Here is an 8,432-nt window from a genome sequence, read left to right as displayed (position 1 = left end):
GGGGAGGTGATGGGGTGCGTGCCAAGGTCCTTGCTCCAAGAAAGTAGTTTCCTTTGAGGTTTCGAAGGTGACAAGAGAAAGCAAGAGTCTGACCACAGCTTCAGCTACAGCAGCAGAAGGGAGAGAAGGAAATGGGGAAAAAGGTTGCCTTTTCTCAGCAGAGGTTCTGTAGACACTGGTCTAAAGTTGAGAGCAAGAAAGGGGAGGCAGGGCTTACCTCCAGCGGGGTGTTCCTACAGGGGCTCCAGCCTCAACTGGCTCACGGAGGGCACATAGAAAACAAATTCTGGGGCACCTGAGCAGCTCAGTCGGTTGGGAGTCAGCCTTCGGCTCAGGTCATGATCCCAGGGTCCTGGGGTCGAGCCCCACATTGGGCTCTCTGTTCAGTGGGGGAGCCTGTTTCTCCCTCTCCCTCTGCTCTGCCTACTTATGATCTCTTTCTCTCTCAAATAAAATAAAATCTTAAAAAAAAAAGAAAACTGAAATTATTTATTTATTTATCGAGAGGGAGAGATGGGTGGCAGGGGGGAAAGAGCAGAGGAAGAGAGAGAATCTTAAGCTCCAACTCAGGGCACCACGCAGGGCTCGATCTCACAACCCTGAGTTCATGGCCTGAGCTGAAATCAAGAGTCAGACGCTTAACCAACTGAGCCACCCAGGTGCCCCTGCAATTCTTAAGGTTTATCAATAGGGAGATTTATTCTGGAAAGGGAAAACTACATAGACAGGGAGCAAATCCTTGGTGGGCAAGGGAGGGGAAGGGATGGCCTAGGAAGGAGGGCAGAGCAAGAGACTTTGGGGGAGGGGCAACAGAACTGTATCTTGATTGTGGTTACATGACTGATTCATCAAAATTCATAGAACTGTAACCAAAAAGCAGACTGTGTGAGTTAGAGAACAAATTTAGAAATTTTCAAAAGGGGATTTCATGTGACTAGATTTCCATTTCTCTCTAAAAAATGAACTTAGGGGCGCCTGGGTGGCTTAGTCATTGAGCAACCGCCTTCGGCTCGGGTCATGATCCGAGGGTCCTGGGGATCAAGCCCCGCGTCGGGCTCCCTGCTCCGCAGAAAGCCTGCTTCTCCTTCCCCCACTGCCCCTGCTTGTGTTCCCTCTCTCTCTGTCAAATAAATAGATAAAATCTTTAAAAAAAATGAAATAAAATAGTAAATGAACTTAGTGGGGTGCCTGGGTAGCTCAGCTGATTGAGCATCCAACTCTTGATTTCAGTTCAGGTCATAATCTCAGGGTCGTGGGATCGAGCCCCGCATTGGGCTCCTTGTGTGATGGGTGATGGGGAGTCGGCTTGAGATTCTCTCTCTCTCTCTCCCTCTGCCCCTCCCTCACCTCTCTCAAATAAATCTCTTTTTTTAAGATTTTATTTATTTGAGAGAGAGATCAGAGAGAGAAAGAGAGCACAAGCAGGCAGGGGAGGGACAGAGGGAGAAGCAGACTCCCCGCTGAGCAGGGAGCTGACTCAGGGCTCGATCCCAGCACCCTGGGATCATGACCTGAGCCAAAGGCAGGCACCCCTCAAACATAAATCTTTTTTAAAAATCCACCTAGTGATTCCACTCCTAGGAATATACCCAAGAAGACTGAAAACCTGTACACGCAAAAACTTACATGAAGGCGCTAATCACATTAGCCAAAGAGTAGAAACAACACAAATGTCCATCAAGTGATGAATGGACAAACAGAACCTGGCATGTTCATCCAGTGGAATATTATTCAGCCATAAAAATGAAGTACTGATACCTGCTACGATGTGGATGAATCTCGAAAAACAGTATGCCAAGTGAAAAGCCAGACACAAAAGGCCACCTACTGTATGATCCCTATTATAGAGAATGTACAGAATAGGCAAATCTATAGAGACAGGAGTAAATGAGTGATTGCCAAGGGGCTGAAGGGAGGAGGGAATGGGGAGTGACTAAACCAGGACTAAGGGTCCTGGTTTACTATGGGCGACGGGGGATGAAAAGGTTCTAGAATTAGTGGTGATTGATGCACAACCTTGTCAATCACTGAATTTTACACTTTAAAGGGTTTGTTTGATAGTATGTCAGTTGCATTTCAGTTTTTTTCTTTTTTTTTTTTTTTTTGAGAGAGAGAAAGCGTGCACGCTCGAGAGGAGGGGGGAAGGGCAGAAGGAGACAGAGAAAGAAAAAAATCTCAAGCAGTCTCCACAACCAGCATGGAGCCCGACATGGGGCTCTGTCTCAGGACCCTGAGATCACGACCTGAGCCAAAACCAAGAGTTTTCCGCTCAACTGACCGAGCTACCCAGGCGCACACAACCCCCCCCCCCGGTTTTTTTTTTTAAATCAGAAGATCTGGGGCGCCTGGGTGGCTCAGATGGTTAAACATCTGCCTTTGTCTCAGGCCATGATCTCAGGGTCCTGGGATCCAGCCCCATATCGGGCTCACTGCTCAGTGGGGAGCCTGTTTCTCCCTCTCCCTCTGCTGCTCCCCCTGCTTGTGCTCTCTCAGTCAAATAAAATTAAAAAAAAAAGAAACAAAGAAACAAATAAAGAAACAAACAAAGAAAGAAAAAGAAGATCTGACATCATCAGAGACCCCACCTAGTTGCTTCTCCCAGGCTGGCTCTCAAAGGCATGTGGATTTAGAACACACTGATCTAGAGGTGTGGGGGTCACCATAGAAAGAACTAAAAGCAGAAAAAGTTCAGAAGATCCTTCAGAGAAAAGGGAACTTTTCTTTACCACGCTGGTAGACATGGGAACTGGAGCGGTAATTTGACAATATCTAGTCAAAGCTAAAGATATGCCGACCCGCCTCACAATCTCACTCCACTGACACACACACCCAATCGTGCTCAAGAAAACAAGAACTAGAATGTTCACAGGTTTACAGTATGGGGTGCCTGGCTGGCCTAGTCAGAAGAACATGTGACTCTTGATCTCGTGAGTTCAAGCCCCATGTTGGGTGTAGAGATTACTTAAAGATAAAAATCTTTAAAAATAAGGGGATGGGGCACCGGGGTGGCTCAGTCACCTTCTGCTCAGGTCATGATCCCAGGGTCCTGGGATTGAGCCCCATGGCAGGCTCTCTGCTCAGCAGGGAGACTGCTTCTCCCTCTGCCTGCCACTCCCCCTGCTTGTACGTGCTCTCTCTCTGTCAAATAAATAAAATCTTTAAAAAAAAAATGAAATAAGAGGGTATGTGCTATGGTGAGCACTGTGAATTGTACAAGACTGATGAATCACGGATCTGTACTTCTGAAACAAATAATGCAATATATGTTAAGAAAAAAAAAAAAAGAAGGGGCGCCTGGGTGGCTCAGTCGTTAAGCATCTGCCTTCGGCTCAGGTCATGATCCCAGGGTCCTGGGATCGAGCCCCGCATCGGGCTCCCCGCTCGGCGGGAAGCCTGCTTCTCCCTCTCCCACTCCCCCTGCTTGTGTTCCCTCTCTTGCTGTGTCTCTCTCTCTGTCAAAAAATAAATTAAAAAATCTTTAAAAAAAAATAAAGAAAAGAAAAAAAAAGAAGATAGCAGGAGGGGAAGAATGAAGGGGAGTAAGTCGGAGGGGGAGACGGACCATGAGAGACAATGGACTCTGAAAAACAAACTGAGGGTTCTAGAGGGGAGGGGGGTGGGGGGATGGGTTAGCCTGGTGACGGGTATTAAAGAGGGCACGTTCTGCGTGGAGCACTGGGTGTTATGCACGGAACACTACATCAAAAACTAATGATGTAATGTATGGTGATTAACATAACAATAAAAATTATTTAAAAAAAAGAAATAAAAGCCTGGGCTTGCTAGCTCCATTTTCCAAAAAGAAGGAAGGAAGGGAGGAAGAAAGAAAGTTAGTTAGTTCACAGCAGCTCTATTTGTAATACCTGTAGCTGGGAAGGATCGAAAAGCTTGTCAACAGTATAACAGATGAATTGTGGGCCACACACAGTGGAGTGAAAAGGAAGGAATCATCTGCCCAGTACATGAGTCCATGCAGCATGATTCCACTTCTCTATAGTAAATAGGCAAAACTGTGCTGTTTGAAATCAGGATAGTGGTTATCTTTGGGGAGGCCATGTCTGGATCCCGCTAGGGAATGATAGATAGTATTCTGTTTCTGACCTGAATACTAGCTACAAGTGCGTGTGGGCCATTTATGAAAATTCATTTCACCAAACACTTGAGTTGTGTACATTACATATGTTATGCTCCCCTAAAAACTTACTGAAATTCACAGCAATAACAAAGAGATGTGCTTGGCAATTTGGCAATGTCACCAAATTCATAAATTCCACTTCTAGGAATTTATCTGCAATTAAACTCATGGAAAATTACAGATATGCTAGAGCCTTCCCTGGAGCATCGTTTAGAAAAGACTGGAAACAGTCTCAATGTTGGTCAGCGGAGAACTAGTTAAATCTTTATGGACTGAATTGAAATAGTCTTCAAAATATATTCTTGGGGCCCCTGGCTGGCTCAGTCAGACAGCATGAGACTCTTGATCTCGGGGTCGTGAGTTTGAGTCCCACGTTGGGTGTAGAAATTACTTAAATAAGTTTAAATATATATTCTTTATTATCTCAATAATAAAATAAATTATGAAAGTTAAAAATCAGAGCATTCTGATTCAAAAAACTGTTATGTGAAACAAGAAAGATAAAAAAAATATTGTTAGTCATCTGCTATCCTTTCTATTAAAAAGAAAAACAGTTTGTACATATTTGCCTAAATCTATTTAAATTTCTCCCTGGAAAGAAATACAGGCTGCCTGTGAGGAGGCGAACTTGGTGGAAGAAAGACTCATGTTTAGCATATAACATCTTGTACATTTAGAATTTTGTATTCTATGAGTATATTGCCAAAACTTAAAAACAAACAAAATGTGCAAAAGACCAAAAAAAAAAACCCCAAAAAACAAAAAACCCTGGGGAGAGGCACTAAGGGTGAAAAGGTGTTGGACAGCTTTCTGTCATAAGCTGTTCTGTACAAGTAATTTGTTGATTATTTCGAATTAAAAAAAAAATTTTTTAAGATTTTATTTATTTATTTGACAGAGAGAGAACGCGCGAGCGAATGAGCAGAGGGAGGGGCAGAGGGAGAAGCGGACTCCCCGCTGAGCAGGGAGCCGGAGGCGGGGCTCAATCCCAGGACCCTGGGATCATGACCTGAGCCGAAGGCAGACGCTTAACGACTGAGTCACCCAGGCGCCCCTAAAAAATGCTTTTAACTAGAATTTAATGAAAATGTGAAAAGAGAAAAAAAGTGAAAATCGAAATGTTTTCAAACATGCAGCCCCCAGGGATCTACAAATTTATCCTACGCTTTCATAAACCAGGTCTCCACCTCTAGCCACTAGGCGGCAGTATATTACCATAATTATAAGCTTGGATTCAGACATCCGTGGATGCAAATTCCAACCCTATCGCAGATAACAACTATAAACTCTGCACAAAACAGAAAACAATCACATAAAGGCACTGGAAAGTGAAAAAAGCAGCCAGAAACTGGAGGGAAATTGACACTTGATAAAAAAGAAAGGGGTCGCTTGGGTGGTTCAGTGGTTGAGCGTCAGACTCTTGATTCAGCTCAGGCCATGATCTCAGGGTCTTGAGATCTAGCGGGGCATCAGGTTCCCCGCTGGGCGTGGAGTCTGTTCAAAAAAAGGGGGGAACGGGGGCAGGTTCTAGTCCGTGCTGGGAGGGGCAGTTAAAACTAAAAACACCAGGGGAAAATCCAGTCTTCCTGGCTTGAAGCACCAGAGCAACAGGAAATCAAGGTATAAATCTGGAAAAGAGATCCAGGGTGGGGGCACTCCAAATATTTTTATATAAACTCTGCTCAAATATCTAGCTGACCCCTGAACCACACCTTCATGGGGTACACTCCAAAAAGCCCAGCTAAGCCTAAAAAAATGTAAACTGAAATTTGAGATACAAATTTTATAGAGTTTTACAGAGATTACAGTTGGAGTTTACCAAGTTAAAGGGCTGCTCACGAAAAAAGTAATTGATGCTCTTCAGAGGAACATAACGACTCCAGAGTTTTTACAGTATATCCAGGATACACTTTAACATTACTCAAAATTAAAAAAAACAAACAAATAGGAAAATATGACCCATTCTCAAGAGCAAAGGCCGTTAACTGAGACCAGCAGTTACCTGAGACCAACACCAAAATGACCCATATATTGGAATAAGACCAAAAAAAAAAAATGTAGAAAATAGCTGTTAAAACTATGCTCAAGAACCTAAAAGAAAATGTTTCTACTGAATAAGAAGGAATCTTCGTATAGAAATAAAACAATAAAAAAGAATAGAATAGGGGCACCTGGGTGGCTTAGTTGGTTAAGCATTTGCCTTCAGCTCAGGTCATGATCCCAGGGTCCTGGGATAGAGCCCTGCATCGGGCTCTCTGCTCAGCAGGGAGTCTGCTTCTCCCTCTCCCTCTGCCCTTCCCCCTGCTTGTGCGTGAGTGTACTCTCTCTCTCTGTCAAATAAATAAATAAAATCTTTTTAAAAAATAGAAATTCTAGAATGAATAAATGAATTTAGCAAGTTCCCAGGATACAAGGTTAATACACAAAAATAATGGTATTTTATAGTATAGAGGCAAGAAATTGGAACATGAAATTTAAAAATAACTTCATTTACCATACCACAAAAACCAGAAAATACTTAGGGATAAGTTTGATAAAAGATTTAACACCTTTACTCTGACAAATACAAAACACTGCTGAGAGGCTGCCAACATTTGTATCTCCAGAGAAATACACTATGTTCATAGATTGGAAGATATAATATTGTTAAGATGCCAGTTCTCCCCACTTTGGTCTATAGGTTTGCAGTCTCACCCTGGGTTGTTTCCATCTCTTTTCCCAAGAAGGAAAACAAAAATAATCAAATATGGGGGATTTATTACTTGACTTATATTTTCTTTTCTATTTTAGTTGCTTATGATTTTTATTAACTAATAGGCTTTTTTTTAAGTTTTTAATTTATTTGTCAGAGAGAGAGAGAACGCAAGCAGGGGAAACGGCAGGCAGAGGGAGCAGGCTCCCCACTGAGCAAAGAGCCCGATGTGGGGCTCCATCTCAGGACCCTGAGATCATGACCTGAGCCGAAGGCAGACACTTAACTGACTGAGCCACCCAGGCAACCCAAAAAGATTTTAAAGAGCAGTTTTGGGTCTACAGAAAATGAGAGAAAAGTACAGAGAGTTCCCATGTATACCCCCTTTACCCCACCTCCAGTTTCCCCTCTTATTAACATCTTGCTTTAGTGGGGTACTTTGTTATAATTGGTAAACCAACATTGATACTTTCTTTCTTTTTTTTTTTTCAGAGAGAGAGAGGGGGAGAGGTGGGGCAGGGAAAAGGGAGAGGGAGAGAATCTCAAGCAGGCTCCATGCCCAGCACAGAGCCCGACCTAGGGTTTGATCTCACAACCCTGAAATCATGACCTGAGCCAAAATCAAGAGTCACACACTTAACCCTGAGCCATCGAGGTGCCCCTTATTTATCTGAGAGAGAGAGAGAGAGAGAGAGAGAGAACGTGTGCACGCATGCACATGCAAATAGGAGAGGGGCAGAGGGAAAGTGAGAGACTCTCAAGCCAACTCCCCACTGAGCGTGGAGCCCGATGGAGGGCTCCATCTCACGACCCTGAGATCATGACCTGGGCAAAATCAAGAGTCGGATGAGTAACCAACTGAGCCAACCAGGTGCCCCTCTAGAGAAGATTTTAGTAAGTACTTTAATACTTTAAACCTACTTTAATAAGTAGGTTTCGTGGGGCTGCCTATAATATCTTGTCCTTCTGCCCCTGCCCCAACTCAGCTGCAGAGAGACTCTGTTATAACCCAAGATGGCGCACATCTACTCCTCTCCTCAGGACCCTCCAAGAACTCCCGGCTCACTGAGAGTAAATTTTGTCCCCGTCTCTCTGGGTCTCTGCCTCTAGTGACCTTGTCCTACCACAGAGACCTGAGGACCTGTCCACAGACCCTGTATGACACGATCCCATTCACCTCTCTTCCCCCCACCCCGCCCGCCCTGCCACTTGCTGACTCCATTCCAGCCCCATTGGCTGGTCTTCACACACACACACACACACACACACACACACACACACACACACACACACACACACACACGGGACACACTCTGGGTTCAGGGCCCCTTCTCTTTCCGCCCCCCTGCTGGCTCTCCCACCAGGGCTCCCCAGGGCTGACTTCCTCCTCTGTTCACCAGTGCGGCCCCTCCCGGCCACTCAGCAGAGCATTGCCATCCTTTGCTATCCAGACGGCAGACAGAGCCTTCTCTCTGGCTTGTTCACGGCTGGGTCCAGGCTGCTAGTTTTATTTTCTGCCTCCAGGAATGCCCTCAAAGCCTGCCAACACCCAGAGAGAGCCCCTTCTCCAAATGCCTGATCCAAGCCCAGCCACAGCCCCCAATT

Source organism: Eumetopias jubatus, unplaced genomic scaffold (assembly GCF_037043125.1).
Source record: "Eumetopias jubatus isolate StellerSeaLion01/CBP00866 unplaced genomic scaffold, mEumJub1_p1.0 scaffold_10, whole genome shotgun sequence".
Lineage (NCBI taxonomy): Eukaryota > Metazoa > Chordata > Mammalia > Carnivora > Otariidae > Eumetopias > Eumetopias jubatus.
This window is presented reverse-complemented; position numbering follows the sequence as displayed.